At 42.7% G+C, this 18,918-nt stretch overlaps 1 long non-coding RNA gene across 1 annotated transcript in view; it reads right to left on the bottom strand.

The window, feature by feature from the left end:
• Positions 1 to 375: 375 nt before the first annotated feature.
• The window catches only part of LOC132817606 (uncharacterized), a 62,948-nt gene continuing 44,405 nt past the window's right edge, over positions 376 to 18,918 (bottom strand). The window contains exon 3 of the long non-coding RNA XR_009644900.1: positions 376 to 437. This is a non-coding gene — a long non-coding RNA (uncharacterized LOC132817606). The remainder of the gene's footprint in view (positions 438 to 18,918) is intronic.

The raw sequence follows: 18,918 nt of genomic DNA, 5'->3' as shown, positions 1-18,918 counted from the left end.
TTTCTGCTCATGATATGTAAATTTGCAAGTCAATATCTTCAGTTCCAAACAAAAATGAATTCCTTATATGTTATAACTATCAAACTACGATTTATACATTATTCACTGATATGCGAGAAGGAATCAGACTCTTCTCAAACTTCATAAACCATTTTGCCCATCACAAATTTACATCTCCATGTCCTCCCCACTCACCAATCCTGTCCAATACCAACATCATCATATCCCAGTCTCGTCCTCAGTCTCAGTGCAATATCTGAATAAACCATTCGTGCCTTTGTTCAATCCGGATGCAACAGTTTCACATTCCTTGAATCACATGTCCGTCACTAAATAATTGCTATTGAGAATGTTTAACTCGTTCTCTGCGCATGTGTCATGCTTCCCTCGTCAGGTTTCCGTGTGACTTCTGTGATGAACACGTGGGAGTACTGTACCTTTGAGAGAATGAAAAACCAACAATAACTACCTGACAGCACCAAGAGTTCTGAAAAATAGATATAATGTAACATTTGGTCGAACAACCCAAAGCTCATTGTCTCGAAACAAATTCAACTGTAACAAATTTTAAATTATACCCCAAAATACCCACCTCCAATCAAGTTTTAATTTATTATATTGACAATCGTAACAGCCAATGATACAATCCAATAGTTTGGTGGTACAAGACCATGGAAAATTGGACAGTTGAGAGGAGAACTGCCAAGGCACCAGCATGCAAACACTGCCTGAAAAATAGCTCTCCTATATGTACCTTTATTGACTAGTAACTGGTGACGCAGAGTCCCCTAGAAGAAAAGAAGACAGGAATATGGAGAAGAACCGAAAGCTTCCTGGTTTTGAGATAAGAAGTTTTGTTTTGTAAATCTTAATTAGGAGTCTTATCAGACTAGTATTGTGGAGGGGGAAGGACAAAGACAGGTTAGAGGGAGAAGTTGTAAATAGTTGTTCGTTTATTATTCTGTTATACTTTAAGAAATAAAGTTGTTAATTTTTATTTTAAATAAATTTGGAGTCTAGAAATATCACAGATTACTGCATGGGATAAATCTTTTCTCTGTTGCTGGTTTTAATTAAGCAGGAAGATTTATCCTCTGTTGTGACACTACAAATCCATCGCTATGCGTTTTACTCTCTATGGTACTGTGGAACAGCTGAACCAGCCACTCAGTTCAAGATCTGCATAACATGCTGCTCTGGCCAGGGCTTCATACATCCTGTGAGAGAAGAATAAAGGTAAAGATATATCCCTTTTTCTGCCTGTTTTCTGTATTGCTCCATCTTATTTCCATTCAGGTACGTGATCATCGGCTATTTTAGGTGTATTCAATCTCATTGACATTCTCGCTGTGAGTGATGCAAATCTCCATAGGAATCTCTGATGCTGGCTTTATTGATGCTGATGTACAGATGTAAGGGACTTATAAATTCCATGTCAGTGGTAGGGCATAGAGAAGGAATGGCTTTTTGTGAAACAGAAAAGAAATGGCGATGTCTAAGTGAAAGAAAAGATGTTTTTGACAATCCCTGAGAGTGTAGTTGAGGCAGTATGTGGGGTACTGTGGATAGACTTTCTCTCAAGTTTCACCAGACTAATCCCTGGGATGATAGCACCATGAGCAGTGAGTGAAGCTCACTGAGAGAATAAGAGGTGATTGCATTGAACCTGAAGGAGTATGGACAATCACACAGGATGTTCTAAACAGACAGTGATATTGTGCTAAGTTCCATGGCTTTTTTTCACTCAGATTACATGATTCTCGATAGTTTAACAGCCTCTGAGAACGTTCCACCCAATCACCCCCACTCCCTATTTCAACTGTGACAGAAAGAGAAAGAGAGGAGAGAGAGAGAGAGAGAGAGAGAGAGAGAGAGAGAGAGAGAGAGAGAGAGAGAGAGACTGAGAGAGATAGAGAGGATCTGGCTTTTGAATAAACTCTTGCAACATTAATACAGTTCAATTGGTGCTGATCCTGCCATGAACGTCATGTTTTCCATAATCCTGACAGCAGCAACTATACCTTCATTATAAAAGTGTTAACACTTTCCAGCAGTGTAGAGGGAAGGAAAATCTATTTACGCCACAGGAAAGAAATGGAGATGTCGAAGAGGAAAAATAGTTATTGTCACCATCGCTGAGAGTGTTGTTGAGGCAGTATTTGGGATGTTGTGGACAGACTTTCTCTCCTTTATAAGGAATGATCGCCTTGCCACAGAGAGAGTGCAATGGAGTTTCACCAGACTAATCCCTGGGATTATGGTACCAGGAGGAGACACTGAAGATTTATCTCTGGCGTTGTGAGAGAATGAGAGGCGATTGCATTGAAACTTGAAGGGGAGGGACAGTCACTCACGATGTTCTAAATAGACACTGATACAGTGAAATATTCCATGGCTTCTTTTTTTACTCGGGTTGCATGATTGTCGATAGTTTGAGAGCCTCTGAGAATATTCCCCTCACTCCACATCCAATTCCCATGTCACATGAGAGAGACAGACGGCCAGTGTTTGAATAATCTAAACCCACATTAATACAGTGCATTTAGTGTATGGTCCTGCACGGAAAGTCTCGTCATCCGCAATCCCTACAGCAGCCTCAACATCTCCATGCTAAAACAGTTAAATATTCCCACCAGATTCTGACCTCCATGGAGACGATGAGTGTGTCTTCTCGGCAATAGAATATGCCTCCTTGAGACTTGGCACAAATCATTTGACTCCACTCTTCATTGCCAGCAAACTTTGTTAAAGCAGCACACGTTCTACAAACAATGGAACCATGATTAACATCATGGAGTCCTCTATCTGTGCCGTCTCGGTTTCATTGGTTTGTCATGTTGGAATATCAATGACCTCTTCTTGTTCCTGTATAACTATCTTGTAGGGATGAATAGCCTCCTCCTGGTCTCATGGAACAGGTTTAAATGTCTGATTGGGCTCTGCATGTTCCTGTTTAACAGCTCGATGCACTGAACAGGCCACCCTCTTCCTGTCTAACAGGCAGGAGTATTGAATGTGCTGTCACTCTTCCTGTTCCTGAATGCTAGCTCATACCCGTGTGTAACCAGCTTGAGATGCTGAATGAGCTCCTGTTTTAACTGTGGAAATGTGCAGTGTCTGGCCGTGCTGTTACATAAATGTTACCGACACTTTATCAGCACAAACCGGAATGCTGTCCGGGTCTTGCTGCACATGGACACAGAATGGTTCAGGAGCTGATGGCAGACGAAATTTTCTGAACCTTCTGTGATCTTCAGTCATCATACCTACTTCAGATCTTATGATGGGAAAATACATTGATGGACCAGCTGAAGATGTTTGTACTGAGGGGGCTAACCTGTGGATCTCCTGCAGAGATGTCCCGGGACTGAGAGGATTGTTGGCGACTGACCCCAAACCTCTTTGTGTTCTGAAAGACAACATCCAGTGGGAAGGTTACACCTGATCCATATTCAGATCAAACAATAGGTGGTCCCGATGCCATCCTCAGTCAAATACTGCCATGGTATCAAAGCCATTCGCTCTTTCCTGAGCCCTTGTGATCACGTTTTGTCCATATCAATATGTGACAGCGTATGTGTAGGGAGGGCTTTCCTCTCACCGAAGGTAATAACTGTCAGGAATGATCTGGGCTAGAGAGCGAGGGGAGTTATATCATTGAAAGCATTTAAAGAGGAGGTAGATGTATTTTTGAGCTGTCAGAGAGCTAAGGTGTGAAGAATTGGGCATTAAAGAGGAGTTACTGTCAACAGTATATCAGCCATGATGTTATGCAATGGCTTGATCATCCGAATTACCTGATCCTGTTCCTTTTGTCCTCATATTCAGTAACTGCAAAGTTAATGGCTGTAATTTTCCTGAATGTTCTTTTATTGAACGTTGCAATCAGTGAGAGTAAAGTATTTTGTGAGTCATTTCTGGTTGAGACTGTATTCACGGTGAATCTGGGTCTATAATATCACCAGCAAATGAACCACAAGTTGCAGAGAGGAAACACTCTGCAAAGGTGATCAGAGGCATCTTTCGAACCAAATATCATTTTCCAACCGACACCAAACCATGTGTAACAGTCTTGAGGGACTGATGAGATCCTGTGTTCCTGTTGACCAGGTATTTAGAGCAAGTGGCCTCCATCTGTTCCTTGTAGGAGTTGTGAGGGGTTGAATAGAACATAGCAACAGACGACTGAGCAGCAGGAGTGGGCTATTAGATACGTTGTCACCGCTCCATGTGCTTTTGTTCACAGCAGCATTTTTCTGTCTGTATACCATTTTACTACATGACAAAAAACAACTTTGAATAAATGCAAACATCCAGGCACCACAGTCCTCTGTGGAAGGGAATTACCACCCGAACAGCCTTTTGAGAATTTCTTATTTGTGTTTCAACAAATGTTGGAGGGTTACTATGTCCTTTCCCAGTCCCACTCCTCCACTGGTTACACCTATCTTATTGCAGCCAGTTGAATGCCGTGGCCAATGATTTAGGTCTCAGACCAGGCCATTTTCTAGAAAAATGTGAGACACAGAACTTTGAACTCAAAACAAATGGTAAAATGATAGAGTGGCCCAAATATCATTTTGTCCCTGAAGTTATTCTGCTCGCACAAGCTACTGGCAGTGGGATTTCTTTTTGGAACAGTGGTATTTGGCTGAATTCCCTTCATTTCAGGCAGTGGAGAGATTCCAATGAATCCTCACCAGGAATCCTTCAGAAGTGGTCAAGATGCTGCAACATACAATTTTGTCAACTGAACACCAAACTGGACCATGTGCCATCTCCTGGAACATTCTCTGGAAAACCTGATTATGGATTATATGCAGGAGCGTCATTGCTCTTGTTATACACAATTCCTTCCAATCACAAAAATGTCCCTACTTTATAATTTGAAGACATACTTACATGTGTCTGTGTAATTTGTAAATATTGGTGGGTGTCTTCATAGTATGTGTGTTAATATCAATGCATCTTTTTCTTAAAGTTTATTCTCTAGCTTCAGTCTCCCTGACAGGAGATAATATGCATCCAGCTGATATACTTCTCAGAAAGTCATGGATCGTTCAATACTATTTCTCAGCTAAGATCAAAACTGATAATCCCCCATAACAAAAGGCCGGCATTCCAGGAATGAGTAAAGGGAAACCTCTTTGAAAATCTTCGAAAATAAGTATACGTTTTAATTTTAGTTCAGGGGATCAATCCTGCACACAGTGCATCGGGTGTGGTCTCAGCAATGCCCTGCACAGATGCAGTAAATCATTCCTCCAATTAAACCTGATACCTTTTGCCAAAAACAGCATCATTCCACTTACCTTCCAAATCACTTGCTGCATCTGACTTCATATCATTCATGTCGCAAGAACATGGAAACCTCCTGTATCACAGAGTTCGGCAATCTCTCTCCATTTAAATTGTTTACCATTGTTTCATCTTTCATGCCAAAATAGGCACCTTACCTTATGTTGCTGAAGGTTTGTTCACTAACCTTCCCTGCCTGTATCACATTGCAGACTTAGGATCTCCATTTGACGACACATTGAATGACCAGCTTGGTGTATGAGCTAATTGAGCTCCAAACCATTCCCTTCCCTTCCTCCAGATCTTTGATACAGATTGTTGATCATTGACGACCCACAGTGATGTCTGAGGTACTTCATCAGTTACAGCTTTGCAGCCTGAAAATAAACATTTATCTCTACTCTCTATTTCCTGTAAGCGACAGCTTCCCTGTTCCTGTGTAGCGGCTCAGGTGGGTTGAATGTTCTCCTCCTGGACTGTGTAGTGTACTGAACGAGCTGTATTACTTCATTCTATATTCCTGTGTAATTCCTTAGGGGGCGGAATGGTCTCCTCCTGTGTCATTGTAATGATCCTGTCTGACTGAATGGAGTGGTCCCCAACCCTGTCACAGCCTCGAGGGTGGATTATGGGAAAACACATGGGATAGGGAAAGCAGTATATTTCTGTTACAGCCTCGAGGGTGGATTGAGGGAACAACACATGGGATAGGGGCAGAAGTTGCCCATTCGGCTGCACCATTCAGAATGTTCATGGCTGATCGGAGTGTGTTTGGCCATCCATTTCCTGTCTGTTCCCAATAAACACTGACTCTTCTGTCCAGTACAGATGAGTCGAGCTCAGCCTTGAATGCGTTCAATAACCGAGTCTTCACTGCTCCCTGAGGATGAGGACACCACAGGTAGTGTAACACTAAAGTGAAAAGAACGTCCTTATTTCATTGTGGGACTGTTATTTTAAAGCTGTGTTAATTGAATATCAAATCAACATCTCTTTTCAGACATAAGAACAGAATAATTAGGAATAATTAGGAACATAATCCATTCCGGACTCCAAATCTATCCCACATTCTTACTGACCCTTTCCATTCAAATATGTATAACACCCAGCCTCTGCTGCTGTCTCAGGAAGAGAATGCCTGACAGCATAATACCGCAGGAGCATTAAGGAAATGAACAGATTGAGGCTAGTCAGCCGATCGAGTCGGGAAATTCCGTTCAATAATTTCTTACATGTATCTCGACCTCATTCTTCTGCCCGCTCCCTAGAATCCTTGATGTCCTTACAAATCAAAAACATACCGATTTGTGTCTTAATGACACGAGTGTCTGTGCCTCTGTGTATTTGTATGCGAGTGTCTGTGCATGTGTCTGTGTGTGTCTGTATGTGTTTGTTTGCCCGTGTGTGCGTGTGTGTTCATGTGCTTGTTATCTGTGTGTTTGCGTGTCTACATCTGTCTATGTTTCAGCCTGTGTTTCTATCCGTATTTATATCGATTTGTATGTGACTGTGTATGTATTTGTGTGTTTATACGTGAATGTATACCTATCTCCTTGTAAGTATTGTGTGTGTTCGTCTGTGTATTTCTGTGTCTGCGTCTCTGTGCAGTGAGGTATCTGTGGGTTTTTTTTGGAAGTGAAAGGACTGTTTTGGAACTGCCAGTGGGTTGAAACTGAGAATTGTCTTTCAATTGCTCCTTAACTGGTCAGTAGGACGTGGATGTTTCGGATACTCCACACGAGGCGTCCTGGTCCTCTCCAGCTCTTTAAGAATCCTCCCCACATGGCGGTGGGAAGGGAGTGAGGGAACGGATATCGGGCACTACAGTACCCGGCCTGGCCCATTCTATCCTATTCCAGGCTGTTTCTCCTGGAATGGGAGAAAGGGATGGAGGCAGAATGGGAATGGGTGACCCTGCTGTTTTTGCTGGTGCAGGTGAGGGGAGATGTGAGGTGTCTGGAATGAGTCAGTCGACAGTTTTGAATCCATATAGTATTATTAGTTGCTGAATTCAATAGTGAGAGTGGGAGTGCCTGAGCCTTATTTGGAGACAGAGCGCGAACCTTGTTCGGGGTTAGTTGCCATAACAGATACACAGTGAGTGTGAGGGAGCAGAGAGTATACGGTAACTCTTATCCAAACAGAGCGTGGAAGATATTTTTGCTTGTCCAGTATTGTGGGACACTTCTTCAGATCATCTCAGCGTCGGGGTGAGCCTCCCTGAATGTCTTGTCCAGGTCTATCACTAATAACGACACAGACCTGTCCCTCAGGTTCCAAAGAAACAGTTTAGTTAGAGTTTACAGATAGCAAGGAGAAGCAAATATTGGTGTGTTATATATCGAATCCAAAACGGTAGCAGAAAATCTGAGCATCATATGTTCTGGAAATTAGACAGACAAATATTGTGGATACCGCAATCTTATTGGATGGTCTCAAGTTGTATGTAAACTACGTTAACTAAGTGACAGCTGAAAAATAAGTTCCGTAAGTGTATATGAGGTGGGTTGAAGAGTATGTTGTGAAGCAAACTAGAGAGCAGGTTATTTCGGATTTGATTTTGTGTGGTCAGAAGGACGAATTATTAACCTTGGTCTGAAGCAGCTTTTAAGGAATAATGGCATTTACAAGGTGTATTTTACAAAGTGTCTGCATACAATATAGAATGCTTGAATATTCTAGACAAACATCATGGAAGACTGGAGGCTAGAGTGTCAAAATATCTTCAGTGAATTTGGAAAGTACAATATAACATTCAGTGGGAGACAAGCAATGGTTGTTAGAGTCATAGAGTCCGACAGCACGGAGACAGGCCCATCAGCCTAAACTGGTCCATTCCGACCAAAATGCCCATCCTCGCTAAACCCACTTACCTGCCATTGCCCCGTATCTTTCTAATCCTTTACTATCCATGTATTTGTTCAAATGCCTTTTAAGTGTTGTTAATGTATCTGCCTCAACCACTTCTCATTCCATATGCATACCAGCCCCTGTGTTAAAAAGTTGTTCCTCAGGTTCCCTTTTATTCTGTCCCCTCTGAGCTTAAACTGATGCCCTCTAGTCTGTGATTGCCCAACCCTGGGAAAAAGACTAAGTGCATTCACTCTATCCATGCCTGACATGATCTTATACACTTCAATATGATCCTCCCTCAGTCTCATGCACGCAAAAGTAAAAAGTCCTAGCTTGTCCAACCTCTTTCTATAACTCAGACCATTGTGACCTTGGCAACATCCTTGTATTTTTTTCCACACTCTTTCCAGTATAATGACATCCTTCCTATAGCAAAGTGAACAAAACTGAACATAACGCTACCAATATGGCCTCACCAGCATCCTGGATAACTGCAACATAACTCCTTAATTTCGATATTCAGTGATATAAACCGATTAAGGCCAGTGTGCCAAAAGCTTTCTTCCCTGTCTACCTCTGAACCAACTTTCAGAGAACCACGCACCTGAATTCTAAGGTCCCTCTGTTCCCCTACAGTCCTTAGGACCCAACCATTCACCATGAAACTCCAACCTTGAGTTGACTTTCTAAAATGCAAGAACTTACACTAATCTATATAAAAATCCATTTGCCATTTGCCAGCTGATCAAAGTACTGCTATAATTACTGAAATTTCTGATAACTTTCCTCACTCTCCATGATTCCGCCTGCTTTAGTGCCGTCTTCAAACTTACAAATCATGCCTGTACATTCTCATGTAAATCATAGATATATGTAATATGTAGTGGTCCCAGTTTCAACCACTGAGGCATTCCACTAGTCACAGGCCTCCAGTCTGACCAGCATGTTTCCAGTATTAATCTCTGCTTCCCACCATCAAGGCAATGTTGTAACTAATTTGCCAGCTCTCCCTCAATTCCATGTGATCTAACCTTCCAGAGCGGCGTACAAAGTGGAACCTTATTGAAGGCTTACTGCAATGCATCTAGACTATGTATTCAACCCGGACCTCCTCAAAGTTGCTGGTCACTTTATCAAAGAACTCCAACAAAATTGTGAGTCATGATCTCCCTTACACAATCTCCCGTGGGTGTCACTCTTTCCTTTTCTAGTCCCACTCCTCACTGCTCACAACAAATTTTAAATGTAATCAGGTTGGTTATATGGCCGATGATAAAGGTCTCAGACTGGGTCAGGTTCAGTGATAAGAACAAGTCAGGCAGATTTCTTTAATCAGCCACAAGTTACTAACAGAACTAACGGAGGAATATGGTGGATCTGTGGGGAGCACGGCTGCCTCACATCACCAAGGAGCTGGGTAAAATTCCAACCTAGGGTGACCCTCTATGTGGAGTTTGAACATTCTCTCCACGCCTGTGTGGGTTTCCTGCCACAGTCAAAGTGTGTGCAGTTTAAAGTGGCTTGCCCATAGTGCCCAGGGATGTGTAGGTTAGATGGGTTAGTTATGGGAAATGCAGGGTTACATCGATAAGATTGGGGGCACGTCCAGGTGGGATGATGTTTGGTTGGTCAGTGTGGACTTAATGGGCGGAATGTCTTGCCTCCACACTGTAGAGGTTCTATGACAATGACAATAAATTTGGACGATAGAAACACCCAGTGGATACATACTTAATCCACTCTTATCAACGTCTTGTATGTTTCATTCTCATTCCAACAGTAACCTGTTAAAGCCTTCATAATATAAGCCATTCACCCAAGAAATACGTGAAATGAAATATCTCTGAACTGCTTCCAATGTAACTATATCCTTTCTCAGATAAGGAGACACAAAAGACTAATCTCACATTCAGATCATAATGTTTATAATTGTCTTGTCAAAGTGCTGTGCGTTTTTGGAACACTCTTCCCCACAGAGCATTGGAGGCAGAGATACTGAATATTTTTGAGGCACAGATGGAAGGTTCATAAATAACAACAGAGTCAAGGATTATCGAAGAATGGGTAGCAATGTGCAGTGTGGGGGGAAATGTAGACAGTGGTATCAAATGACACGGCTTCAGACCCTGCAGGAATATAATGCAAAATGAAATGATAATATCGATAAAATGTTAAGGGGGAATACTAGACGGCAGAGATCCAGAAGGTCTGCTTTGCTGGGCTCTGCATCAACACACGGGCAAAGTGGTTCTCTAGTACACCCCATCCCAGCCATTTACTTAAACTTCAACACTAAAAGTGCGATAGAATCTTTACTAATCCCGATTTGTCAAAGGGCAATGACAAAACACGGGGAAAGGATCGAGTAAGTCCCAACAAGTGGTGCACCCGTCAGAAGCATCGAGCATGCCTGAGGCTGTAGCTGCAACCCATTCTGCTCGTTCCATGGACTCAGTTACTCACCAGGCCTTGGTCACTGAGTTCACCAAGTTATGCGAAATGATTGAAGCCATGATTGATGAACAGTTCAGCCGTGGCTAGAGCCGCTCTCAGCCTTGCTCCAAAAACATGAGCAGCAACTTGACAGCCTTGGAAACAGAACAGATGATGCCAAGTGCTGAACTGAAGCGACAGAGACCGTGATCGATACCTCTCAGGAGAGGATCCTCGCCCTTGAAAAACAGGTCTGCACCTTAACTGAACAAGATGACGACCTCGAGAACAGGGGTAAGATGAAGAATATTGACATCGTCAGTTTGCTGGAGCGGACAGAAGGTGGTCAGCTGGTGAGTTTTATTTTCAAGAACTGGCTGCAGTGATCCCTTCACTTCGAAACTGAGGAGGGACGGGTGAAGACTGAGACAGTTCATCGGGTTACGGCACGGAAGTCAGACTCAGACCAACGACTTCATCCTGTCCTTGTTTGATTACATAGCTATGGGGACAAACATAGACTGGTGGAAGCTTTCAGAACCCAGAGGAAAGATCTGATGAGTTTAATTCACCAGAGCTCGGGATTATGTACTTTCAGGACTTTTCAGCGGCAGTGATTCAGGAAAGCAAATCTTTTGATGAGATGAAGAGAAGAGTAAGGGAACTCGGGATTCAGTATTCCTTACGGTACCCAGCGGTGCACTGAATTGATTTCAATGGATCCACGAACTCGTGTGACTCTCCAGAGAAAGCGAAAACTTTATGGACATTTTAATGTAAGCTGGATATTTAGATAATCATGTTTCTCCTAAAAAAAAAATTGTTGGATTTTTCTGGTATTAACCAGTATTAAATTATAGCCGGGACTGGGTTGAGTACTCATTTTTAACTTCTTCATTAGTATTACTACTCTTTTTCTCTTTCTTTGCTTGTGTCTGGAATGCAGCTCAAGCTGGAGCGTGTTACAAAGGTAGTTGTGATGACTAAGTGCCAACCGAAGGGCAGTTCAAGCCCGATTTTTGTTGTTATTTGCCCAGGATTCCATATTGGTAGCGGACACAAGATAAAGTTTTGAGATATGTGAGCGTCCCCAGTAGGCGGTAAATTCCCCAATCGAGTGTGATTGGCATTTTGGATTTTATTTCATTCTTTTTTTTGTGTGTTTAGCTTTGGAAAGTTTTGAGAGCTTTTTAGTTATAGTAGTTTTAGGTGGTACAGTTTTTAGGCTTAATGAGTCTTTTTTTCATTAATCATCAGGGATGCATATTTCGATGTGAAACTCTAGAGTTGAAATGTTGCTACAATGAGTTATGGATAATGATGTGCTTAAATGTTGTACCTGGAACATTAAGGGGAGCCATCTGCCAGTCAAGAGGAAAAATGTACTTTCTAGTCTTCAAAAAGAGAGGGTGAATGTTGTCCAATTGCAGGAGATGCACCTTGATGGCAAAGAACATTTGACGTTAAAGCAGGGCGGTTCGATCGTTTTTTTTTCTCGTCTTTTAATGCAAGAAGTAGGGGAGAAGCCATCCTAGTGAAGAAGAATCTTCCATTTAAATTACTAGATTGCATTAGACACTCACGGGACGATAATCATCCCCAAAGTCTTGAACCATGGGAAGTAATACAGTATTTTGAAAGTTTATTGCCCCCCCCCCCCCACCCCCACCCCCGTGCACAATCTTAAAACCCTGGTAGATGCTTTTTCCAAATTAAGTTATCTTGCATCGTGGCACATAATTGTAGAAGGAGATTTCAACTGTCTTATGGACCCACGGTGGACAGAGTGTCCAAATGTCACAAATACCCTCGTTATGATGTAAGCAATTAGTGGATTTGTGTGCAGAATTAGAGCTAGTAGATGTCTGGAGGCAAATATGCCTCACAAGTAGGGATTTTATTTTCTCCTTTAACCCGCAGAAATGGCACACGAGGGTTGATCTCGTCCCCATCCCCGCAACAATCTTAGATTCGGTGGCATCCTACACAATTAGGAATATTATCCCAACATTCCTGCCCCAGAAGTAAGATAGAAATAACATAAGATTACGTTGTATGCAGATGTATGTTTTTGTCAAATCCCACAGTTTCAGCAGCTCGCGTGATGCAATACATTAATTCGCTTATCACCTTTTCGGGCTATAAGATTAATTTAACAAGATTTGTGTCCATCCCTATGGGAGGTCCAGGGAAATACCTGATGTTGAAGGCAAATCCTGGTTTCCTTTTAAATGGTCACGACGGTGGTTTCCCTATTTCAGTATATTCATTACATTCATCTTTGATCATTTATTTGATGTGAATTATGTCCATTTGTTTGACAAAATTAAACAAGACCTTCAAAGATGGGATGCACGTCCAACATCCTGGCGAGGTCGGATAGCTGTTCTTCAAATGAATGTTCTTCCTTATTTGCGATACCCCGTGTGAACGTTTCCTTTGATCTTTCCCAGACAGATATTTAGGAGATTTAATGGCTGGTTTAGCTTTTTTATTTGGCATCATAAGGGACTCTTTATCAAGCTAACCAAACTGCAATAACCCCACAGAGTGTGGGGAGTAGATTCCCAGATTAAAATCTATCAACTAAGCTCTTTATTATCCTATGTTAGTGTCTGAGCCACTGAGGACTCAGCATCACTATGGTTAGATATTGAACCCTCTCAGAGAAAGTAAAACCTTATTAGTCTGTTTTTCTTAGAAAAAATGACATTGTGGAGTATTCTCATAACCCAATAATTATCAATCCTGTTACAACATGAACGACAATGCGTCAGATCGAGGGCAATACAGCCAAAACCATGTTTCTTAGTCCTACAATTGGTATAACGAGTTGTCACCGGGGATAATGGATTCCATGTTTAAACTGTGGGAAGCCAGGGGGGTAACTTGCTTGAGTGATTTAGAATTAATCGAATCCCTACAGTGTGGAAAGAAGCCATTGGCCCAACAAGTCGACTTCGCCCCAGCCAGACCTATTCCCCTACCATCCTATATTTCCCTGACTAATGCTCCAACCTACATATCCCTGAACACTAAGGGTGATTTATCAATAGCCAATTCATCTAACCTGCATATCTGTTGATCCTCGTGCTGTGAGGCCGCAGTGCTAACTACTGAGCCACCACGTGTTATTTGAGGGAGAAAGAATGACATCATTTGATCAAATAACTCGTAAGTATGGACTACATACTGAAGACATCTTCTGTTTTTTTTCCAGTTCAGAGATTTGATTGTTTAAAAAATACAGCTTTAACAGACTCTTAAAGATGCAATAGAGAGAAGTGGGTGTTTATTGCTTAGAATACACTCTCTGCCAGTACCCTTTATCACTAGTTGGAGTGTGTCCCCTCAGACGAGACTGCGCAGCTTTGTGATGCATGTGAGAGAGAGAGTTGGGGGTTCAGAATACCTCGGAGAGATGGGAGGATATTTGTGAAAATGCTCGAAGGACTTTGATCCTTAATAGGACCCATTCCATGCAGTTGAATATTCTTCAAATCTGACCACAGATTGACTCTCAAAATGCAAAATGGGATTATCTTCAGCATATCGTAAATGCAGAATGACTACAGGTACTCTTACTATTGTTTGTTGTCCTGCTGCAGGCTTCATATATATTGGAGCACTGTGGTAGCTCTGATAGGATAGTTATTGGGGACAGAATTGGAGATGGATCCGGTTTTTCTTTTCCTGGGCCTGCTCAGGGTTCCTTACGCAGATGCACATAAGGAATATATATATATATATATATATGTGTGTGTGTGTGTGTGTGTGTGTGTGTGTGTGTGTGTGTGTGTGTGTGTGTGTGTGTGTGTGTGTGTGTGTGTGTGTATATCGTTACTTTCTGTGCTAGGAAACATGTTCTGTTGTGTTGGATGTCTGAAAACCCCGGGACTGTTGGGTCGTCGTAAGTTCTTCATGGAGAATATCCCTTTGGACTTTCTCACCAGTATGGTGCATCAAAAAAAAACAGAGAGTTATATAAGACATGGCAGAATTTTTTGGATTACCACGATGCAGGTTTATCTGTCACATTAAGAAGGGTTTTTATATAGCCATGACGATATTGTCTAATGGAACTAATATGAAGCGAGGAACAACTATGAACCTCAAAATGCGTATCAGTTAATGCTCTTGAAGAACGAGAGCTACCTTTTTGTTATGCTGAGCAGTACTATTTATTCATTATTTAGAATTAATAGAATCCTTACAGTGTGGAAACAAGCCCTTGGGCCCAACAAGTCGACTTCGACCCACCCAGACCCATTCCCCTACCATCCTATATTTACCCTGACTATTGTTTATTTTTGTTTTTCTTCTGTCCATTGAGTGTTTTTAACTTGTTTTGTATGTACATGTACATGCGTGTAATTTTGTTCAGTTATTTGAGCTGTGTTGTTAATGGGTTATTATAATATTAAAAATCTCTTTTCAATAAAATTACTTTTTTTAAAAAAATGGTAACATTGATAGAATAGACTCCCAAAGAACTCTCATTAGAGAGACCATGTCTAGGTGACATCCTCAGTGCTTGGGAACCTCCTGTGAAGCACTTCTGTGATGTTTCCTCCGGCATTTACAGTAGTTTGTATCTGCCACTCCCGGCTGTCAGTTCCAGCTGACCGCTGAAATGTCTGCAACACAAATTCTCAGCTCGGTGAACAGAACCACAACAATGAACACCCGAGCTACAAAACTTCTCGCAAACGATATACACTTCGATAAGAAACCCCTTCAGTTTCCTAGGCTGTAAAGAAATAAGTTCTAACCTGTCCAATTTCTCCCTATAACTTAAACCCTTTAGCCCAGGAAACATTTCTGAAATTTCTTCTACACTCTTCCTTGTTCAATAATATCCTTTCTCGAGCAAGGTGAACAAAACTGAACACCATACTCCAAATGCAGCCTTACCAATATCCTGTATAATTGCAACATAACGTCCCAACTTCTATACTCAATGCCCTGATGTAGGCCAGTGTGCCAACAGCCTTCTTCACTGACCTGTGTATCTGTGACTCAAATTTCAGACAACCGTGCACCTGATCTCTCATGTCCTTTATTCCACTACACTCCTTAAGGCACTCTCATTCATCATTAAACTCCAACCTGGATTTGTCTTTCCAAAATGCAAGACGTCACCCTTATTTATGTTACACTCCATATGCTATTTCTCAGCCCACTTCTGCTGCCGATCAAGGTACTGCTGCAATTTCTGGTAATGTTCCTCATTGGATCCCTCCTATTTTAGTGTCATCTGCAAACTTACTAACCTTACGTTGTGCACCATCGTCCAGATCATTGATATAGATAACAAATAGCAATGGGCCCAGCACCGATCCTTGAGGCACTCCAATTGTCACAGGACTCCAGTCCGACAAGCATACCTCCACCATAGCCATTTGCTTCCTAACGCCAAGCCAACTCTGTCGCCAATTTGCCAGTTCACCTTGGAGTTCATGCAATCTAACCTTCTCGATCGGCCTACCATGTGGAACCTTATCAAAGGCCTTATTGAAATCCATATAGACTATGTCCACCACCCTGCCCTCTTCAACCTTTCTGGTCATTTCCTCAAAAAACTCAAACAAAATTTGTAAGGCATGACCTGCCACGCACAAAGCCATGCTGACTGCTCCAAGTCAAACTCTGTCTTTCCAAATGCATGCACATCTTATCTCTCAGAACCATCTCAAGTGGTTTACCAAAAACAGATGTGAAGCTTACTGGTGCATACTTCCCAGGTTTTTCTATGCAGCCCTTCTTGAATAAGGGCACAACATTTGCTCCTGCCAAATCTTCCGGGACCCTAGCCCCTGACCTGTCTTCTCTCGCCTCTTGCAGTGTTCTTGGATATATCTGGTCAGGACCAAGAGATTTATCTGACTTTATGCATTCCAGTATGTCCAACAACAACTCTACTGTGATATTAACGGTACCAAGATATGACAACTAACCCCCCACCCCCACCCCAAAGGTAAAAGATCTTCATGTCTTTCTTCGTGGTAAACACAGAGGGGAAATTGAGGACTTCGCCCGTCTGTTGTGGTTTTCCACATGAATGCCCACTTTGGATTTTAAGACGTCCGATTTTCTCTCTAGTCGTTCTTTTTCTTTACTATACTGAAAGCACATCTTCGGATTCACCCTAATTTTCTCAGCCAAGGCTATGTGTTCACCCTTTTCGCCCTCCTGATTTCTTTCTTCAGTAAACTCCTGTATCCCCGTGTCTCTCCATAGATTCCACTGATTCCAGCTACCTGAAACTGAGCACTCCTTTTTGCTGGCCAGAGCCTGATTATTTCTTATCATCCAGGGTTCTCTCTTCCTGCCTCACTTTCCCTTCATACTCACAGGAATATATAGACCTTGAACTCAAGCTATCTCACTTTTAAAGGCTTCCCACTTACCAGAGATCCTTTTGCCTGGAAACAAGCTTCTCCAATCAACGTTTACAAGTCCCTGTCTACTTCCAGCAAAATTCACCTCGCCCCAATTTAAAACTTATCCCTCCCATAACTATGTTAAGTGGTAAATGCTGCCCACTTTACCTCCGTCACCTATCCTGCCCTATGTGCCAACAGTAGGTCGAGTTTGTCCCCTCCCGAGTAGGACCCTCTATTTGCTGCTTGTGGAAACTTTCCTGAACACACTTAACTAATTTCTTTCCATCTTGGTCCTTAAACCTCTGGAAGTCCCAGTCTATGTTAGTATAATTAAAACACCTATTATGACAAACCTATTGCTCCTGCAAGTCTCCTCAGTCTCACTGCAAACTTGTTTCTCTAATTCCCATTGATTATTTGGAGGCTTATAGTGCAACCACTATAACATCACCATCCCCCTCTTACTTCTTTGCACCATCCACAAAACCTCACTGGACATTATCTCAGTTATTTCATCTTTAAATACTGGGGTAGTATGTGCCTGAATTGGAACTATTGGTATTGAAACTGTTTCAATTTACATCTTTCCCTCCCAGTGGTTTTCACACCCACGGCACCCCTTGTCAAGATGCAATGGAGATATAAAGCTGTAAATGGATACATCACGTCACTGTCAGCATTGGCTGCACGTTTCCCCGCACTGGCCAGGGATCTAACAGTGTCATCGAACAATGCAACAGTCTGTGGTTATATATGAATGAACCAGTGATGTCTACACAGCTGCTGTGACTGCTTCCTGTTCCTCTGTTCCTGTGTCCCAGTCTCGAGCAGTTGAGTGACTCCTTCCTGTTCCTATGTCCCAGTCTCGGGCAGTTGAGTGACTCCCTCCTGTCCCTGTGTCCCAGTCTCGGGCAGTTGCGTGACTCCCTCCTGTTCCTGTGTCACAGTCTCGAGCAGTTGAGTGACTCCCTCCTGTCCCTGTGTCCCAGTCTCGAGCAGTTGAGTGACTCCCTCCTGTCCCTGTGTCCCAGTCTCGAGCAGTTGAGTGACTCCCTCCTGTTCCTGTGTCGCAGCCTCGAGCAGTTCAGTGACTGCCTCCTGTTCCTGTGTCCCAGTCTCGAGCAGTTGAGTAACTGCCTCCTGTTCCTGTGTCCCAGTCTCGAGCAGTTGAGTGATTCCCTCCTGTTCCTGTGTCGCAGCCTCGAGCAGTTGAGTGACTCCCTCCTGTTCCTGTGTCCCAGTCTCGAGCTGGAGAATGACTGCCTCCTGTTCTTGTGTCCCAGTCTCGAACAGTTGAATGACTCCCACCTGTTCCTGTCTCCCAGTCTCGAGCAGTTGAGTGACTCCCTCCTGTTCCTATGTCCCAGTCTCGAGCAGTTGAATGACTCCCTCCTGTTCCTGTGTGCCAGTCTCGAGCAGTTAAGTGACTCCCTCCTGTTCCTGTGTCCCAGTCTCGAGCTGTTGAATGATTGCCTCCTGTTCCTGTGTCCCAGTCTCGAGCAGTTGAGTGACTCCCTCTTGTTCCTGTGTCCCAGTCTCGAGCAATTGAATGGCTGCCTCCTGTTCCTGTGTCCTAGTCTCGAGAAGTTTAGTGACTGCCTCCTGTTCCTGTGTCCTAGTTTCGAGAAGTTGAGTGACTGCCTCCTGTTCCTGTGTCGCAGTCTTGAGCAACTGAGTGATGCCTCCTGATCCCAAGTTTTTGAAAATAAATGTCCTCCTCTTGCTACTGACTAACAGGCTCCAATCGCTCTGTGCTCACCTCCTGCTCCTGTGGAATAGAATTGAGGGACTGAATGGTCGCTTCACATTATTTACAGCTTCTCTTGACTAAATGCCTTTCTCCTGTTTCTGTAAAACACCACCAAAATGTGAATGATGCATTTTTGTATTTTTTCTCAGTAATTGAGCAAACAAGCTGACTGTCAAAATTCAGACCTGAATAGCCTCT

This window comes from Hemiscyllium ocellatum, chromosome 7 (genome assembly GCF_020745735.1).
Source record: "Hemiscyllium ocellatum isolate sHemOce1 chromosome 7, sHemOce1.pat.X.cur, whole genome shotgun sequence".
NCBI classification, from domain to species: domain Eukaryota; kingdom Metazoa; phylum Chordata; class Chondrichthyes; order Orectolobiformes; family Hemiscylliidae; genus Hemiscyllium; species Hemiscyllium ocellatum.
The sequence above is the reverse complement of the archived record's forward strand: the minus strand, read 5'-3'. Positions and strand labels throughout refer to the sequence as shown.